We start from the raw sequence: 21,285 nt of genomic DNA, 5'->3' as shown, positions 1-21,285 counted from the left end.
GTCGATGGTATAATCTGTAGCATGAAAACAACTGTGTTAGCAGTGGTCTTATGTGACCAGCATGCTAGCTAACACACTTATATACAGCAATCATATACCAAAGCACATCCCAGAAAGCCCCTCAATCCCTAACAGGTACCATATACCCACACATGTATAAATCAGCAATGTACAGCAAACTTGTACGTACACATTGTAAAATATAACATAGAAAACAGTATTCAGAACGTGACCTACACCTTGTATCAAATTTTCATTCTGGGGAGACCTGACGTTCGCGATCTCCCCCTATCTGCAAGCGGGGCCAATCACAACACGTCTTATTGTCATCGGAATTGAACCAACCAATAAGAATGCTTGAACATTAAATACACCTTTCTTTAGAGGCAAGTGGAAACATAACCAATCCTGTTACATGTAGAGTTTGCATCCATGACCATGACCTACAGTGGGGTCAGAAATTATTGACACCCTTGACCAAGATGAGCAAAAATTACTGTATAAAATGAATAATTAAAATACTTCGCTGTATTGTATGCTTAAAAATATGGGCAAATTATATTGTTTTATACTAATACAATTGCTCAGAGAAAGAGATTTTATTTAAGAAGTATAAAAAATAAAAGAATCTCAGATTGACACTGTTTTCAATACCACACGTTGCCAGGATAACTGCACTGAGCCTTTTTCTAAAATGTTTTATGAGTTGGAGAACACATTGGGAGGGATCGTCAGACCATTCCTCCATACAGAATCTTTCCAGATCCTTGATATCCTTCGTCTGCTCTTAAGGACTTCAATTCAAACCACAGGTTTTCAAAGGGTTTGAAGTCCAACATTATCGACACCCTTGATAAAGATGAGCAGTTAGTATAAAATAATATAACTTCCCAATGTTTTGCTCATCTTTATCAAGGGTATCGATCATTTCGGACCCCACTGTTACTCATCTTGAGAGATTGAGGTGTGTGTGTGTATGTGTCAGGGTTCCCTCCGTAAGTAATGTGCTAGCCTGCAGGCTACCCCTGTGTTGCTCATCGGAGCTTCGACACACACGCACACGCACACACACACGCACACGCACGCATGCACGCACGCACGCACGCATGCACGCACGCACGCACGCACGCACACACACACACACACACACACACACAGCTCTGTCACCACCATACATAAGACCTTCTGTCTATGCTCAGCCTTTCAGCCATTTGCCTATATGCGTGTGCATACGTGTATGTGTTTGTGTACAGCTGTATGTGACTGTGATCCTAACACAAGGTGAAGTGTGTTAGCCAGAACACCCTAGTTATGTGTCTTTTCCTCTGAGGGTGGTGGGAACATCTCTGGCTCTCAAACTCCCGGAAAGCTTCAACCAGGGAAACAGACCCAGAAATAATGATGCTGTATGGCCATGGACATTCTGAGACTCGGCTGGGCTGGCGGCTTTTCTTCTCTTCATCATTATGTCGCCTGCTGCCTCTTGGCCGTGTGTGTGTGTGTGTGTGTGTGTGTGTGTGTGTGTGTGTGTCCCAGAGGAGCGCCATTAGTTGGATACGATCATGTCCAGTGTCTTTCTTCAAGAGACAAACATGTTTTAATCTGACAGCCAGCAGCATGTACTGTATATCTACATTTCAAAACATCACATAGCTAGTCGTGTGAAAACACTGGGGTATCATTACAGCACTCAGAACATGTCCTCTCGATGTCCTCTCTATGTCCCTTGTCTCCCTCTCTCTCTCGCCTTCTCTCTTTCGGCTGATCTCTCCCTCTCTCTCTCTCTCTCTCTCTCTCACTCTCACCTTCTCTCTTTCGGCTGATCTCTCTCTCTCTCTCTCTCTCTCTCTCTCTCTCTCTCTCTCTCTCTCTCTCTCCTTCTCTCTCTCTCCTTCTTAGAGAGATGGCGAGTAGGTATTCTCTCTCCTAGACAAAGTTCTGCCAAGGTTCCAGGGGTTCTGTTGGTTGTTGTAGGCAAAGATCTGCTCTCAAATCTATAGACTACTTTATTGCAGAAAGAAAGTTCAAACAGGCACACACAATCCATACACAGACTTTCCAACCCCCATCACCCCAACACAACAGGTGTCCCAAAGTAGATTACAGTAACCTTACAGTATTTCAGTTATGACCCTCACATGACACAATAATATTTGTCACAATATCAACTATAAGCATTTAATGAGTGTATGAGACGCACATCTATTATGGCGCATGGAATGGTTATTGCTTTATACTGTTTCTTTATAGTAATGGAATTAATAGAGAAAAACAAATAAAAGGTATTACCAAAATGACTTTTAAATGTATTGTTTTAATCTGTACCCAAAAATCTTTCAATCAAAAAAACAACCAAAGAAACGTAAATGCACAGTGCATTAGCAGTAAAATAGGAAGACAGCTGACTCAAGCGTCTGTTTTGATGCACTACAGCCTATATGGGTCCCATAGCCATTCCAGGCAAAGCCAGTGAAATCCCCACATTGAAGAGGGTTAGCCTCAGGGAAAAACCCACATCCACCTATACAGTAATGTTCAACATTACCACTTTTGGGTTTGACCCCAGAGCAGATGGCTGTGGCCGCCCGTTCATGGTTTATGTCTCTGAAACTGATGAAGCCTCCTTCAATCTCCCCTCCAGAGTAACGGCCGTATACATTTTTGGTAGACTCTTTGTCCCCAAGGTCATACACTATGGGAATGGAGGGTCCATTGTCGGACAGGTGTGCACCAACATTGTACTCGACCGGGTAGCTGTGGAAGAGTTGGTACAGGTTTCCCCCGTACAGATGGAGGAAGCGCCTGTCAGTGTGGTAGCGCATGATGGCGGCCAGGTTCCAGTGGTTGACCGGAGTGTTGTTGGGAAGATGCCACACCGACATGTCTTCTGCTTCGATGTCGTAGTAGCCAGGATTCTTGAAGTCGTCGTCTGTGGCTGCCTTCACTGTTCCGAAAGTCTTCCTGTTGGCCCTGTTGCCTTCTCCTTGTGGCCAGTTGGCATTGTTGCCCTGCTGGCTGGTCCAACGATCACCCACCGTGCACATCCCAAAGATGTTGTCTTCGTGCACGCTTGCCACCAGAGTCCAGCTGCCCCCCGCTGTGGTCATGTCGCAGAAGGTCTTGTAGACCACCCCAGTAGCTGTGGTCATGTCGCAGAAGGTCTTGTAGACCACCCCAGTAGCTGTGGTCAGGTAGTACAGGCCGTTCTCAGTTTGACCATATTTGTCCTTAACTTCCTTGCAGCTTCTGGCATTGAACTGGCCTTCCCTGTGGCTCAGTTGGTAGAGCATGGTGTTTCCAATGCCAGCATGGTGTGTGCAATGCCAGGGTTGTGGGTTCCATTCCCACGGGGGACCAGTACAAATTTTTTTTTTAACAAATGCATGAAATGAAAATGAAATGTATATATTCACTGCTGTAAGTTGCTCTGGATAAGAGCGTCTGCTAAATGACTAAAATGTAATGTAAAATGTAACTGAGCCCTATTTCTCAACTCATTAACTGTGACAACTTTTGGAGCACTTGCCTGCCCAAACTTCTTTAGAGAATCAAGTGGTGAAGTGGTGGTGCATGACGTCTGAAGTGGCATCAGTAGAGGGATCGTCAGCAGAAAAGCCTGATACATCATGTCTGTTGTGGTGAGGTTTCAGTGAGGATCTGTTGAACCTTTTGCTTTCTTGAGGTACTTATATGTTAAGTCCTTGGCAATGCTCCAATATCAATGTTTGATAAAGCACATGTGTTTTTAGCAATGACACGCCTGGCAAATGTGGTCATTTGCACTCATTGTCAAAAAGATCTTTGCACACCTTGTGTGCAGAGATGAAGAAAACACTGATGTGATCATTTAGGACAGTCCACATGAAACCAACATGAAGGCAGAAGTCCATTTGTTGAATTTTCCTACATGGATATATCAACCAACAATTTTTGTGACAATTTCTTTTAAGGTGCATATATTAGCCACTAATTAGTATTTTATAAGTGTATATACAAGTAGCTAATAAGGTCTTTATTATATCTTAGCAATAGATTATGCCTTTTTTTAAAGGTGCAATATGCAGAAATGGTTCAGCTGCTGATTGCAAAAATTCGAATAGTTAGCCTAATTTCAGTTTATGTGACAAAACAAGCAGTCATTGTGTAGAGAATCATTGTACCATCTAAACCATAACTAAACCATTCATCTGTTTGAAATTGGTGTACAAAAAACACAAGTTTAGAATGGCGAAAAATAGAAATACCACACATAAAACAGATCTACGCTTCTTATATTTGCTTTTAATGAGAATTACAGATCTATAACTCACATATCTATGTGAATTTGGCCCGGCTGCCCAAAAAGATATATATTGCAGCTTAAGTATTTTTCTTTTTCAAACATGTGTTACTGGCCAATCCTTAATAAGCTCATTATTAGTCATAATAGAGACATATTAGTATTTAATAAAGAGCAAGTTACACAAGAAACTTACTCTTAGTAAGCTGTCTCAATGTGGGACTAATAAGGACACAGTGCTTAAAAATGTTCTCCCATTTCTAAAGTGTTACCATGTTTTTACTTGCAGAAATATTGTCCAGAAATGACCTCATTGGACAGAATGGGGCACACCTCCCCACACCCATGAGCAAAAGTATGTAATGTTTGTGTGAAGCAAAGGATTTGTGTAGTTTCATGAAATAAGACATTGATTCATATTACAGTGCATTCGGAAAGGATTCAGACCCCTTCACTTTTTCCACATTTTGTTACATTACAGCCTTCTTTTAAAATGGATTAAATCGTTTTTTCCCTCATCAATCTACACACAATACCCTATAATGTCAAAAACAGGTTTTTAGAAATGTTTGCAAATGTATAAATTAATAAAATGAATGTACATAAGTACATACATGAATTTACATAAGTATTCAGACCCTTTACTATGAGACTTGAAATTGAGCTCAGGTGCATCCTGTTTCTATAGATCATCCTTAAGATGTTTCTACAACTTAATTGGAGTCCGCCTGTGGTAAATTAAATTGATTGGACATGATTTGGAAAGGCACACACATGTCTATATAAGGTCTCACAGTTGACAGTGCATGTCAGAGCAAAAACCAAGCAGTGAGGTTGAAGGAGATGTCCAAAGACCTCCAAGACAGGGTTGTGTTGAGGCACAGATCTGGTGAAGTGTACAAAAATGTATGCAGTATTGACGGTCCCCAAGAACACAGTGGCCTCCATCATTCTTAAATGGAAGAAGTTTGGAACCACCAAGACTCTTCTTAGAGCTGGCCGCCCGGCCAAACTGAGCAATAGGGGTAGAAGACCAAGAACCCGATGGTCACTCTGACAGCACTCCAGAGTTCCTCTGTGGAGATGGGAGAACCTTCCAGAAGGACGATCATCTCTGCAGCACTCCACCAATCAGGCAATATTGTAGAGTGGCCAGACGGAAGCCACTCCTCAGTAAAAAGGCACATGACAACCCGCTTGGAGTTTGCCCAAAGGCACCTAAAGGTCTCTCAGACCATGAGAAACACGATTCTCTGGTCTGATGAAACCAAGATTGAACTCTTTGGCCTGAATGCCTAGCATCATGTCTGGCGGAAACCATGCCCCGCTCATCACCTGGCCAATACCATCCCTACGGTGAAGTGAGGTGGTAGCATCATGCTGTTTTTCAGCGGCAGGGACAGGGAGTCTAGTCAGGATCGAGGGAAAGATGAACGGAGCAAAGTACAAAGAGATCCTTAATGAAAACCTGCTCCAGAGCCCTCAGGATCTCAGACTGGGATAAAGGTTCTCCTTCCAACAGCACAACGACCCTAAGCACACAGCCAAGACAACACGGGATTGGCTTCAGGACAAGTCTCTGAATGTTCTTGAGTGGCCCAGCCAGAGCCCGGACATGAACCTGATCGAACATCTCTGGAGAGACCTGAAAATAGCTGTACAGCGATGCTCCCCATCCAACCGGACAGAGCGTGATCTGCAGAGAAGAATGGGAGAAACTCCCCAAATACAGGTGTGCCAAGCTTGTAGCGTCATACCCAAGAAGCCTCGAGTCTGTAATCGCTGCCAAAGGTGCTTCAACAAAGTACTGAGTAAATATTCTGAATACTTATGTAAATGTGATATTTCAGTTTGTTTTTTTGTTATTTTTTTCTAAAAAACTTCTTCGTCATTATAGGGTATTGTGTGTAGATTGATGAGAGAAAAAAACTATTTAATCAATTTTAGAGTAAGGCTGTAACGTAACAATATGTGGGAAAAGTGAAGGGGTCTGAATATTTTCCAAATGCACTGTATATCATATACGCGTGAAAATTAGCAACTGAATGTCCATAGTGTATATCTTTAAATCACAACCCTTACAGAAAAAAATTGGTTTCTACGCAAACAGTTGTGGCAAACCTTTGGGCAATTTGTCTCAAATTTGCGGTAAGCTCATATTTTCACATACAAATTCGTTTTGTGGCAAACTGTTGCAGTACATATACATATTCTGGGAAACTTGTGGAAAACATTCTTCTGTTTGCCGCAAATGTGCTGCAAACTCAGAAGGAATATGCAAATTAGATCAGGTTTTTGGTTATTGTGTGTTAACATTGAAATGTTGTGTCAACATATACAAAATCACAACTTTAAATGAACTTCTCTGAGAAAAAAAAAGAAACATTCTAATGCAGTAAATATACTAAACAACGTGTTCAATGTCTTAACAGATAAAAATAAATCAAATACAACTTGAAATCATCAGCATGGTAATGAAGAAAAGAGCAAAGACTGGATATTTCTCAAATAAATTGTTTATTTCATATTTTTATGTAGCTACAACATTTACTTGAGAGAAATGTGAACAGTATGTTGACCTTAGGATGTTTAAAGGGACAACTATAAAATGATTTACATCAGCCAAGTGTTAACTGAGCAAAATATTTCAACCAATGGAAGGTTAAAAGATAATTAACTAAATGTAAATAATTAAAACAAAAACTAAATCAAACCCAGTTCATAAGTATTGCCTTTGTGAGTGAACTTTGGAAATTACGGCCCTGTGGAAGTACAAAGCTTGTTGAATGCATGAAACAATCAGAAAATACAAAACAAACGAAATTAGGATACTGAAAACATGTTTTCCAAAATGAATTATTGTTACACTCTAAAACATGCTGCGTTAAAAATAACCCAATTTGGGTCATTTTGACAACCCAATGCTGGAACAATATTGGACAAACACAGTATTGGGTTAATTCAACCCAGTAGGGTTGGGTTGTCCTTCAAAAGTAGTGCCTTGCGTTGAGTGCTTGACCTAGCTGCTGGGTAAATTAGACCATATTATTGCTGGGTTAAAACAACCCAGTGTGTTGCATTGTGACAAACCCAGAACATTGGGTTGGGGGATTGACCCAGCAGCTGGGTAATTTATGTAATCATTGGTTTATTTTCAGTGTAATTCTAATTTCAATTTTGCTTATATATGTTTGCCTTCTCTACCATCCCACCCCCTCCGTTTCCTACACACAATCAAGATACAATATTGAATGTCAAATAATTAATTTGTAGTGCCTGCATTTAAGAACATCAGAGCATTTTTTAAATAGCAAATTTAAACAAAGCCCTATTGTCTAAGTATGTGTCATTTCATAAAATAATATTTCATAATATGATTGATTATTAAAGTGTATTTATAATATTATTTCATCAACCAAACAGTCCAAACATCAGACTAAAGCCTCAGCTGAACTTGATGTTCACACTCAGATTGCAATCTGAGAAAACAAAGCATGTGTGCGTGTAAAGCCCAAATCGGGCGAAGAGACAGCGTCAACGGCATCAAAATTTGCACACAAGAGTAGAGTGTCAGTTTGCATGCACTGTGTAGCGTATGCCAACTTAATGGTCATGAGAATCCATAATAATCAGTTGAATTTATGTTCGCAATGTAGCCCTTTTGAATTATTGTTGTGTGTTCCATTTATTTGGGGAGTTATGCATTACAACATTTGGAATGTTGTACTTTTCATTCAAGGTTTACAAATGCTATCATCGAATTTCCCCATTAATCACCCTATGCCTATCCACTATTTAAACATACAGGCAAGTCATTGAAGGATTTTTTGGTCTCTTCGAAGCTGTATCAGAATGTCTTCCTGCCAATCTTGTAGACTGGTGTTGGGAGGTCCACTGGCAGAAGTCTTAAAGCAATGTCACCTTGTGTCTCTTAAACCTTCTTGGTGACAGGTGGCAGTATTCAGAAATTCAGATGAATAACGTTCCCAAATTAAACTGCCTGCTACTCGGGCCCAGAAAGTAGGATATGCATATTATTAGTAGATTTGGATAGAAAACACTGAAGTTTCTAAAACTGTTTGACTGATGTCTGTGAGTATAACAGAACTCATATGGCAGGCAAAAACCTGAGAAAAATCCAACCAGGAAGTGGCTTGTAGTTTTTCTATCTAATCCCTATTCAAACTACAGTGTCTGTGGGGGCATTTTGCACTTCCTAAGGCTCCCACTAGATGTCAACAGTCTTTAGAACCATGTTTTATGCTTCTACTGTTACTGGGTAGAGAATAGGAGCTGACTCAAGCCTGGGACCAATGAGTTGTTTACTGCGCAGGCACACAGGCGCGCCTTTCCTTCTTTTTCCTCTGTAATGAATACGCTATTGTCCGGTTGGAACATTATCGAAGATTTATGTTCAAAAAACCCTAAGGATTGATTGTAAACATCGTTTGACATGTTTCTACGAACGGTAATGGAACTATTTGACTTTTCGTCTCTGGTTTTGCGCTCGTGCGTTATGCCTTTGGATTAGTGATCTGAACGCGCAAACAAAATGGAGGTATTTGGACATAAATATGGAGTTTATCGAACAAAACAGACATTTCTTGTGGAAGTGGGAGTCCTGGGAGTGCATTCCGATGAAGATCAGCAAAGGTAAGTGAAGATTTATAATACTAATTCTGAGTTTAGTTGACTCCAGAACTTGGCGGGTAACTGTATAGCTTGCTTGCTTTGATGGCTGAGCTCTGTACTCAGAATATTGAAAAATGTGCTTTCGCCGTAAAGCTATTTTAAAATCTGACACAGCGGTTGCATTAAGGAGAAGTGTATCTATAATTCTTTCAATAACTGTTGTAAATTTTATCAACGTTTATGATGAGTATTTTTGTAAATTGATGTGCTCATTCACCAGAAGTTTTGGAGGGAATACATTTTCTGAACATCACGCGCCAATGTAAAATGGGGTTTATGGATATAAATATGAACTTTATCGAACAAAACATAGATGTATTGTGTAACATTGAGTCCTGGGAGTGTCATCTGATGAAGATCATCAAAGGTTAGTGATTAGTTTTAGCTGTATTTATGGTTTTTGTGACGGCTCTCCTTGCTTGGAAAATGGCTGTGTGTTTTTTTTTGTTTAGGCGCTGTCCTAACATAATCTAATGTTATGCTTTTGCCGTAAAGCCTTTTTGAAATCGGACAATGTGGTTGGATTAACGAGAAAATTATCTTTAAAATGGGATATAATAGTTGTATGTTTGAGAAATTTGAATTATGAGATTTTTGTTGTTTTGAATTTGCCGCCATGCTATTTCACTGGCTGTTGAATAGTGTGTACCACGGGTGGGACGCTAGCGTCCCACATGTCCCAGAGAGGGTATTAAGAGAATGTTTAGTGAATAACTTGATTGTTTCAGGCTAAAAATTCATGTGCATCTAAGGCACCACCAGCAGGATCATTTCAAACTATACCTGTACTTTGAAGAGAAAGATCTTGGGCCTGCTACTCTCGGCTGGCAAAGTGATTTTTTTTGTCCTTGAAGACAGCGATCCAGTTCTCAGTGAGTTTCCCTGGCAGTCCAGGTTTAAATTGGAGAAGTCCTGAGCAATCTGTAGTAAAGTGGACAAACAATTACTTTTTCATCATTAGTCTGGCTAACACCTAACTCTCGAAGTCCTCCTGACCTCAGTCTGGAATGGCTCTTTAATGTTGTTTTTACTGGTTGGCTCTCCTCTGTCTTTCTCACTCAAACACCCACACGCACAGCCACACAGAGCCCCTGAGCGCCGCCCCCTTCAATTACAATGGTTGGATTTTCTAATCCAAACAATGAGGTCTCAACCCCGAGGAGAAAGAAATCATTTGAGAGAACCAATCAAACCCTGTTGCACAATTTATGAGCGAATATTGCATTAACAAACAGCCTAATTTCCAGACCAGTGTGTTCACAGCTCTCCCTGCGCTGTGAGTCATGTGGGTTAGGTCAGCCAGGCTAGTTAATCTCAGCCAACAGAATCAAATTCAAGTCTTAATGTTTTTGTAAAATTTTTACCCACCATGCCTGGAGTATCCTGCAGATGTGGATACTCTCGTACTATCTCGACTGTCTTGTCCCCATTCTGTCTGGTCCACTGAGCCCTCTGGATTGCGGTGTTCTTCATGTACTCCGCAACATGGATTGCCGGCCAGATGTTGTTCTTCAGCCACTCGGTCATCTGGGCAGCCCTCTCACATTTGACTCTGTTGTGAGCACGAAGTATTCAATGAATTATACATTCCTTATACCAATCAGTTTTCAAAATATACAACAAATCTTTCAACGTGTACCTGGCAACACCCGGCTACTGCTCAAACTTGGTGTGATGCTTGGGGTTTCCACAGTCCTATGTATTCACGTATGTGTCCCGGGGACCTCCCCTCCTGAATAAAAAGGGTGGCGTTTACTCACTGCGTGTAAGTCTTTTATGTTCTTCTTTAACTTCAGGCTATTGTAGAGTCGTCCAAAAGCAAGAGCGTTTCCTGGTCTGTCTCCTCCACTACAAAAGAGGAAGGGGGTACCTAGTCAGTTGCACATCTGAATGCATTCAACCAAAATGTGTCTTCTGCATTTAGCCCAACCCCTCTGAATCAGAACGGTGTGGGGGACTGCCGAAATCCACATCTTCGGCACCCGTGGAGCAGTTGTTGTTAACTGCCTCGCTCAAGGACAGAAGATTTTTCCATCTTGTTGGCTCGGGGATTTGAACAAGCGACCTTTTGGTTACTGCTAGGGGGGAGAGTTAAAGAAATAGTTTCACTCACATTTATATATTACGTACTTTGAGGAGGGAAGGGTTGATAAGCCAGGTCAAATGGTTAAACAAAGGCACGGGTGTGAGGAAAGAGCAAAATGAAGGGGTGGCAGTAGCTTTGAGGTTAGAAAGGCAGGCTGATAACCGGCAGCCAAATCTCTGACAGAATATCTGCAAATGACCAATAAAGCAAGCATGGTAAAATGAAGGCCAGACTATCTATGGCAGCTGTGAATGTAATGTATCTAGTCCCAAAGTGGCTTCATGGTTCTAAGAGGCTCTGATGAAGTCAGGTCTTTCAAGTTTCTGTTAAGGTACTATTGGTTATCAGTGACAATGTGGAAGACGTACATGTAGATGCTGTTTTACACTGGGTCAATAAAAATATTTTGTTTTTCCCCACAGCTCTGTCCCCTCACTCTCAAAAAGGAATTTCTCAGTTTTACTTACCCCCAAACTTTGAATCAGAGGCCAGGTTCCACTCATTGAGCGTATCTGTCCATTGGCCTTGACAGAAAAAAATGATTTTTGAAAGATAGTACAGCTAGCTAACTTAGCTACATCAAATTTAAGGTGAACTGTAACTACAGATAGAACAATGCTTTGCTCAAAGGTTACTGCTGACTATCCCATTCTGTACAAATCTGCGCAACCGCAACATTCAAACGAGGCTGCAATGAAAACTAATGGGACTGTAGCAACTGTGTTGGCATCAACATCTTGGTTGTGAACTACATTTCTATTCAAGCATTGATTGACATGGTAATGGCCCAATAGTATTGTAGAAAAGTTGAAAAAACAGACCCCTCTGATGCTGTACGTTAAATTGTTTGTCATGACATAACGTAAAGCACGCATAATGCAACTAATTTTGTGTCGTAAAGCCTCTCTCCACCAGGTGTAGCGCTTCTCTCGCAGATTAAAAATAAGAAAGGGACAGGGTAAGGGGGGATACCTAATCAATTGTACAACTGAATGCGTTAAATTTTTTGCGTCATCTCTGCAAGCCAACATGACTCTCAAAAGCCGCGACAGCCATTGTCTTCTTCTGAAGATAACTTTAGATCTGCCTGAAAAACCCGATTCAAATTTGACACAAACCTTCAAATAGGTATGTAATAACACATTATATAAACTCTTTGTAGTGTTTTATTTTCATTTTAGAGGTGATAAGTTGGACAGATGGGGTGAAAAAAGCAGTTTCCCCACACAAATGAAACAAATTCATTTTTGCAAGGGAATGACCACTTTAAGGACACACGTGACCATAAAGGACTTATTGGGAATCACATTTTGTCATATCAATGATGTCACATTGATGTTACCAGGAAATGAGAGAAAGATTTACTTAAGGTGTTGTGTCGATACGGTGTTGGCTATTCTCAACCCCTGTATAAACATGTATAACATATATAACACATACACAAACTCTCCCTCACTGAACCATAGGCTAATCAAATACAAAGGATAGTTTTAGCATCACTGTCCAAATACATATACTGGCAGCAAGTCCTAATACATACTGTAGTGGACATTCTTATTTAAAGATACACAATGGAAGTTTATCTCATGAAACTACACAAATCCTTCATTTCAGGAACATTCTATGCTTTTGTTCATGAGTGTGTGGAGAAGTGATGTGCCCCTTTCTGTCCAGTCTGGATAATTTCTGAACGGTATTTCTGCAAGTAAGAATAAGGTAACTCTACAGGAACAATTGTTTTCTCAGTTCTACATTGAGACAGCTTACTTGGAGTGTTTCTTGTGTAACTTGCTCTTTAATAAATACTAATATGTCTTCATTATGACTAACAATGAGGTTATTAAGGGTCGGCCAGTAACACATGACTTATAATGTTTGAATAATAAAACATAATAAATGCCTTATTAGCTACTTGTATATACACTTATAAACAATAAATTCGTGGCTCATATGTGCACCTTAAAATCGTCTTAACAAGATTTTGAACGGAAACTATCTGATTAAAGTGACCTGTTATTTTTGGGTGGTCTATATCGTACATGTTCAGCCAGCAGCATTTTATTATCTGCAGATAGATACACTATACAGTGCATTCAGAAATTATTCACACCCCTTCACTTTTTCCACATTTTGTTACATTACAGCCTTATTCTAAAATGTATTAAATTGTTTCTACACAAAATAGAAAATGTTGCAATTAAAATATATATATATATATATATGCAGGGGCGAAAATCTGATATCAACTTTGGAGGGGACAATTACATGACATTTTCTCAAGAGCAATTCCTGAGGGGGACACCAAAAGTAGTGCTGTAACACATAGCCTACGTTGTAATATGGTAAATGTATATTAAGGAACCAAAGAAATAAGGTGTTTGCCGTACTCCTAACTACCGGTACCTAAAACTACACAACTAATCACAACAGCAATACCATCTCCTTTAACAAATCTTAGTTCAGTCACCAGTTTAAGTTGAGAGTGGCGGTATCCATGGCATTTTCCAATTATGTTGCTATTTTACAAGTAAAAAAAATTGAGAACCTTTCATAATGTTGCCAAACAAAGACTCAACAAACTTACCTGAGACTCCCTGTCTCTGCCAGTCTGTCCCTGCCTATCTGTCCCCAACTCTGCTGTCTGTGTGCCATCTGTTGCCTGCTCTGCCTAATGACATCATTGTGAAACATTCCATTAGCATTTCACTTCTTTCTTATGAACATTTTATCAACTAGTCTGAGATATTAGGCTACTAAGGTTCTTACTTTGCGTTTTGGTGTACTGAAAAATACTCTGATGTCCGTCTTTTTTCTGCCATTTTTTTACCTGGCTGGCTACACACACACAGTGTGTAGGTTATTTACAGTAGGAGATGGGCTTCTATCATCTTATCTTCTATCATTCTATATGGGCTTCGATCTAAAAGGTAGCTAGCAAATGTGAAACGGATTGCAGTGACAAGAGTTGACAGCTGTATGAGTTCACCATTTACACAACATATGCTGCAACCTTTTGTAATTTTAATCGTTTGTTTCATATTGGCTGGCTTCCAACAATAGCTGAATTTGCAAAGCTAGCGAGCACCAATTCCGTTTCAGTGGTGTTTGCTATAATCTTTGCTACCCGGGTTAAATAAAGGTGAAATAAAATAAATAAATAAAAGTTCCCTTGCGACAATTTAGCTTTTGAACGAGACCATTAAATATATTTAAGACAATGGTAGAAGAGAGTGTAGTTCTGTTCAGTTTATCGCTAACCTTATCACAGGGACTTTGAAGCACTAACTTACATGCATGCTGATCTTGGAATAAATTGACGATAGCAAACATTCCATCTTTGACGACGCCACATAAATGGAATTTGTACTGGCTAGCTTAATAGTTAATATTTGCGCACTAGCTCAGCAAATTCACATAGTGTGTGTGTGAACCCTGGCACGATTGACTGGATTAACCTCACGTCAGTTACCTTGCCAACTAAGGAACTGGCAGTGGATCAAACCATTGTGAGGCAAAGGGCCGGGGGGTCGCAATCTTTTGAAACTTAAAAACGCGCTATTAAGTGTCTATAATCAGCACAATTGCTTTCATTGCGTATTATTAATATTATTTAAATTACATAGTAATGTTTACAGTGACATATTGGGGGGACAAATCATATTTTTCCCAGGATGGGGGGGTTGTGTCCCCCCCGTCCCCCCTGGGATTTCCGCCCCTGTATATATGGAAATATCACATTTACATAACTATTCAGACCCTTCACTCTACTTTGTTGAAGCACATTTGGCAGCAATTACAGCCTCGAGCCTTCTTGGGTATGACGCTACAACTTGCCACACCTGTATCTGGGGAGTTTTCCCATTCTTCTCTGCAGATCCTCTCAAGCTCTGTCAGGTTGGATGGGGAGCATTGCTGCACAGCTATTTTCAGGTCTCTCCAGAGATGTTAGATCGGGTTCAAGTCTTGGCTCATCGAGACTTGTCCCGAAGCCACTCCTGTGTTGTCTTGACTATGTGCTTAGGGTCGTTGTCCTGTTGCCCCAGTCTGAGGTTCTGAGCACTCTGGGGCAGGTTTTCATCAAGTCCCTGCCGCTGAAAAACATCCTCACAGCATGATGCTGCCACCATCATGGGATGTTATTGGCCAGGTGATGAGCGGTGCCTGGTTTCCTCCAGACGTGATGTTAGGCATTCAGGCCAAAGAGTTCAATCTTGGTTTCATCAGACCAGAGAATCTTGTTTCTCATGGTCAGAGTCATTTTTAGGTGCCTTTTGGCAAACTCCAAGAGGGCTGTCATGTGCCTTTTACTGAGGAGTGGCTTCCGTCTGGCCACTCTACCATAAAGGCCTGATTGATGGAGAGCTGCAGAGATGGTTGTCCTTCTGAAAGGTTCTCCCATCTCCACAGAGGAACTCTGGAGCTCTTTCAGAGTGACCATCAGGTTCTTTGTCACTTCCCTGACCAAGGAACTTCTCTCCCGATTGCTCAGTTTAGCCTGGCGGCCAGCTCTAGGAAATGTCTTGGTGGTTCCAAACTTCTTCCATTTCTGTGTTCTTGGGGACCTTCAATGCTGCATAAATGTTTTGTACACGTCCCCAGATCTGTGAGTCGACACAATCATTTCTCGGAGCTCGACGGACAATTCCCTCGACCTCATGGCTTGGTTTTTGCTCTGACATGCACTGTCATCTGTGGGACCTTACATAGACAGGTATGTGCCTTTCCAAATCATATCCAATCAATTGAATTTACCACAGGTGGACTCCAATCAAGTTGTAGAAACAGCTCAAGGATGATCATTAGGAACAGGATGCACTTGAGCTCAATTCTGAGTCTCATAGCGAAGGGTCTGAATACTTACAGTGGCAAGAAAAGGTATGTGAGCCCTTTAGAATTACTTGGATTTCTGCATAAATTGGTCATCAAATTTGATCTGATTTTCATCTAAGTCACAACAATAGACAAACAGTGTGCTTAAACTAATAACACACACATTATTGTATTTTTGTCTATAGTGAATACATCATTTAAACATTCACAGTGTAGGTTGGAAAAAGTAGGTGAACCCCTAGGCTATTGACTTCTCCAAAAGATAATTGGAGTCAGGAGTCAGCTAACCTAGAGTCCAATCAATGAGACGAGATTGAAGATTCTGCGTAGAGCTGCCTTGCCCTATTAAAAAACAAAATTTGAGTTTGCTATTCACAAGAAGCATTGCCTGATGTGAACCATGCCTCAAACAAAAGAGATCTCAGAAGACCTAAGATTAAGAATTGTTGACTTGCATAAAGTTGGAAAGGGTTACAAAAGTATCTCTAAAAGCCTTGATGTTCATCAGTCCACGATAAGACAAAGTGTCTATAAATGGAGAAAGTTCAGCACTGTTGCTACTCTCCCTAGGAGTGGCCGTCCTGCAAAGATGACTACAAGAGCACAGTGCAGAATTCTCAATGAGGTTAAGAAGAATCCTAGAGTGTCAGCGTAAGACTTACAGAAATCCCTGTAATATGCTAACATCTCTGTTGACGAGTCTACGATACGTAAAGCACTAAACAAGAATAGTGTTCTGGGAGGACACCACGGAAGAAGCCACTGCTGTCCAAAAAAAACATTGCTGCACATCTGAAGTTTGCAAAAGTGCACCTGGATGTTCCACAGCACTACTGGCAAACTATTATGTTGACAGATGGAACTACAGTTGAGTTGTTTGGAAGGAACACGCAACACTATGTGTGGAGAAAAAAAGGCACAGCACAGCACACCAACATCAAAACCTCATCCCAACTGTAAAGTATGGTGGAGAGAGCATCATGGCTTGGGGCTGCTTTGCTGCCTCAGGGCCTGGACAGCTTGCTATCATCAACGGAAAAAATAATTCCCAAGTTTATCAAGACATTTTGCAAAAGAATGTTAGGCTATCTGTCCTCCATTGAAGCTCAACAGAAGTTGGGTGATGCAACAGGACAACGACCCAAAACACCGAAATAAATCAACAACAGAATGGCTTCAACAGAAGAAAATACGCCTCTGGAGTGGCCCAGTCAGAGTCCTGATTGAGATGCTGTGGCATGACCTCGAGAGCAGTTCACACCAGACATCCCAAGAATATTGCTGAACTGAAACAGTTTTGTTAAGAGGAATGGTCCAAAATTCCTCCTGACCGTTGTGCAGGTCTGATCTGCAACTACAGAAAAGGTTTGGTTGAGGTTATTGCTGCCAAAGGAGGGTCAACCAGTTAATAAATCCAAGGGTTCACATACTTTTCCCACCCTGCACTGTGAATGTTTACATGGTGTGTTCAATAAAGCCATGAAAACATATAATTGTTTGTGTGTTATTAGTTTATCAGACTGTGTTTGTCTATTGTTGTGACCTAGATGAAGATCAGATGAAATTTTATGACCAATTTATGCAGAAATCTAGGTATTTCCAAAGGGTTCACATACTTTTTCTTGCCACTGTATGTAAATAAGGTATTTCTGTTTTTGATTTTTAATAAATGTGCAAACATTTCTAAAAACCTGTTTTCACTTTGTCATTTTGGGGTATTGTGTGTATATTCATGAAAAAAATAATTTAATCAATTTTGCAATTAGGCTGAAACTAAACAAAATGTGAAAAAAGTAAAGGAGTCCGAATACTTTGCGAATGCTAGGTATATATCAGTATATTTATTTTGTGTTTATTGGAGTGAAGCTGAAAATGTAAGTTACACACACCTCTTCTAAAAACAAATTATTGCCCTACCCCCCAACAATCCACACTGCCAGATAAATGCAAAAGCACATTTGTTTTTAACAAGGACACACCTGGCAAATGTGGTCATGTGCGCTCATGTCGAAAGGCTCTTTGCACACCTTGTGTGCAAATATGAAGAAACACTGTGTGTGAGCATTTAGGTCACATGTGTCAAATCCGGCCCGTGACACATTTCTATCCGGCCCGCGCAAAGATTTGGGTTGTCAATTCATTTTGGCCCGCTTCATGCCGCCTGGAATGCGCTGCACTACAAGTCACAGCAAGCACTGCCAACGTGCTGCATGCCAAATAGGCAGTGTTTCCACACACACCCCCTTCCCAGACCCACACACGAGCCAACCAGTGCGCTGTGTCATATCACCACTAATAGCACTGAAAATCTTTAATCTGACCGAAAGTTTAAACGTGGTGTAGGCTAAATGTCCATGCCAAGTATCTAACGGGTCATTGCTGTAGCCTACAGAAAATGTAATCTGGGTTGTCAAAGAGTTATAAGATAAAGGATTCACACACGGTATAAATTACTACTAACGGACAATAGGACATACAGTGAGTATAAATGAGTCAACAGTTGAGTCATATACTTTTCAAAGTAAATTGCCCAGCTTTCATATTTCCCGTTTTTTACAGCCGCGCAGCTGAGGCTAAAGTGCACAGTTGCATGTCACAGTCCTTGCAAGCCTACTAAAATGTTTCAGTCTGGCTTCGGTTTTTAAATCTTGACAATGAATAACCAAAAAACAAAACCTGCAACAAAATTCCATGCAAATGAGAAACATGTAGGCCTATTACAGTAACATTTGAGCAGTAGCCTAGGCTGGCTACTCAACTACAATACTTTTTGAGTGCATCATACAGCAATGCTGCATTCAACCACACCGATGATCCATGCAGTGCAAAAAAATGAAAAACAAGTTTGAAGTTAAAATGTTACAACAACCAAGCAACGTTTTTGTTATTTGGACTCATTATTATTTGTGTGCAGGTAGCCTAGCAGTTAAGACCTTTGGGTCAGTAACTGAAAGGTTGCTGGTTCAAATCCCAGAGTCGACTAGGTGAAAAATCCGTCTGTGCCCGCGAGCAAGGCACTTAACCCTAATTGCTCCTGTAAGTCGCTCTGGATAAGAGTGTCTGCTAAATGACTAACATGTAAATCAATGTAACAACATTGATATGACCAGTTTAGTTAGTCATTTTTAATCTTTAAATCACAATGACCACTTTATGGAAACACGTGACCATAAAGGACTTATTGGGAATTATATCTTGTCATATCAATGTTGTCTCATTGGTTTACATTTATATTTTAGTCATTTAGCAGACACTCTTATCCAGAGCGACATACAGTTAGTACATTCATCTTAAGATCGATACGTGGGACAACCACATATCACAGTCATAGTAAGTACATTTTTCCTCAATAAAGTAGCTATCAGCAGTCAGTAAGGGAGAAATAAGTCAAGTGCGAGTGTTATTTCACGAAAGGCAGGTGCTGTGTGATTATTTAAGATAGTCTTTGAAGAGGTAGGGTTTCAGATGTTTTCTGAAAATGGCCAGGGACTCAGCTGTCCTAGCTTCAGAGGGAAGCTGGTTCCACCATTGGGGTGCCAGGACAGAGAAGAGCTTGGACTGTGCTTCTATATCTGCATTGCTTGCTGTTTGAGGTTTTAGGCTGGGTTTTTGTATAAGCACTTTGTGACATCTGCTGATGTGAAAAGGGCTTTATAAATACATTAGATTTGAATTGATGTTCCCAGGAAATTAGAGAGAAATGCACTTAATGTGTTGTGTTGATATGGCGTCGGCTATTCTCATCCCCTGTACAAACACATATAACACATACATACAAACTGTCTCACACTGAACCATATGCTAAACAAATACATAGGCTAATCAAATGCAAACTCTCCCTCACTGAACCATAGGCTAATCAAATACATATACTGGCAGCAAGTCCTAATACATAGTGGACATTCTTATTTAAAGATACACTATGGAAGTGTATTATTTCATGAAACTACACAAATCTTTTGTTTCAGGAACATTCTATGATTTTGTTCATGACTGTGGGGAGAGGTGATGTGCCCCTTTCTGTCCAGTCTGATCCTTTCTGGACAATATTTCTGCAAGTAAGAAAAAGGTAACACTTTTTAATATAGGGAACACATCTTATAGGGAACACATCTTTATTAGTTCTACTTTGAGACAGTTTTCTAAGAGGGATTCTTGTGTAACTTGCTCTTTGTTAAATACTAATGTCTTCATTATGACTGACAATGAGGTTATTAAGAATCGGCCAGTAACACATGACTTATAATGTGTGAATAATAAAACTTAATAAATGCCTTATTAGCTACTTGAACACACACTTATGAACTACAAATTGGTCTATGTGCACCTTAAAATAATGTCTTACCAATATTTTTACTGGCAACTATCTGGTAAGAGTGCCGTGTTATTTTTGGATGGTCTATATCGTACAAGTTTAACCAGCTGCATTATTTCATCTGCAGATAGATATAGACACTATACACTATAGCTCAGTCTTTCCCCTAGTTCATTTTTCAGGCGCGGAGCAAAGGCCCCCTGATCCCTGTGGCACCAAAACTGTGAATGGAAACCAAAGAAGCCAAAGTCTTTGAAGTTGGAGATGATCACTTACTGTTGTACGCGGAACGAGGAAGAGCTCGGTTTTGATTGTTTGGAAAGTTTGTTGTCTAAAAGCATATTGGAAAGTTACTGGTAGCTTTTATTTATTTAGTTTTATGTAACCTTTATTTAACCTTTATTTAACCTTTATTTAACTAGGCAAGTCAGTTAATAACAAATTCTTACTTACAATGACGGACTACCAAGGCAAAAGGCCTCCTGCGGGGACGGGGGCCTGGGATTCAAAAAATAAATACAATATAAATATAGGACAAAACACACATCACAACAAGAGAGACACAACACTACATAAAGAGAGACCTGAGGCAACAACGTAACAGCAAAACATGACAACACAACATGGTAGCAACACAACATGGTAGCAGCACAAAAACATGGTACAAACATTATTGGGCAAAGTCAAAAGCACAAAGGTCAAGAAGGTAGAGACAACAATATATCATACAAAGCAGCCACAACTGTCAGTAAGAGTGTCCATGATTGAGTGTTTGAATGAAGAGATTGAGATAAAACTGTCCAGTTTGAGTGTTTGTTGAAGCTCGTTCCAGTTGCTAGCTGCAGCAAACTGAAAAGAGGAGCGTAGGAATGGTCTACCGTATCAAAAGCTTTGGCCAAGTCAATAAAAATAGCAGCACAATATTGCTTAGAATCAAGGGCAATGGTGACATCATTGAGGACCTTTAAGGTTGCAGTGACACATCCATAACCTGAGCGGAAACCACATTGCATACCCGAGAGAATACTATAGACATCAAGAAAGCCAGTCAGTTGATTTTTGACAAGTTTTTCAAACACTTTT

At 40.3% G+C, this 21,285-nt stretch overlaps 1 protein-coding gene and 1 pseudogene across 8 annotated transcripts in view; one reads left to right on the top strand and one right to left on the bottom strand.

Annotated features, from left to right (window-relative positions):
• The window catches only part of LOC106570261 (receptor-type tyrosine-protein phosphatase U), a 326,028-nt gene that overhangs the window by 39,764 nt on the left and 264,979 nt on the right, over positions 1 to 21,285 (top strand). The window lies entirely within an intron of this gene.
• Positions 1,870 to 3,380, bottom strand: LOC106570263 (intelectin pseudogene; annotated as a pseudogene).

This window comes from Salmo salar, chromosome 14 (assembly GCF_965601325.2).
Source record: "Salmo salar chromosome 14, fSalSal1, whole genome shotgun sequence".
In the NCBI taxonomy this organism is placed as follows: domain Eukaryota; kingdom Metazoa; phylum Chordata; class Actinopteri; order Salmoniformes; family Salmonidae; genus Salmo; species Salmo salar.
Note: the sequence above shows the minus strand (reverse complement) of the source record. Positions and strands in the feature narration are given on the sequence as shown.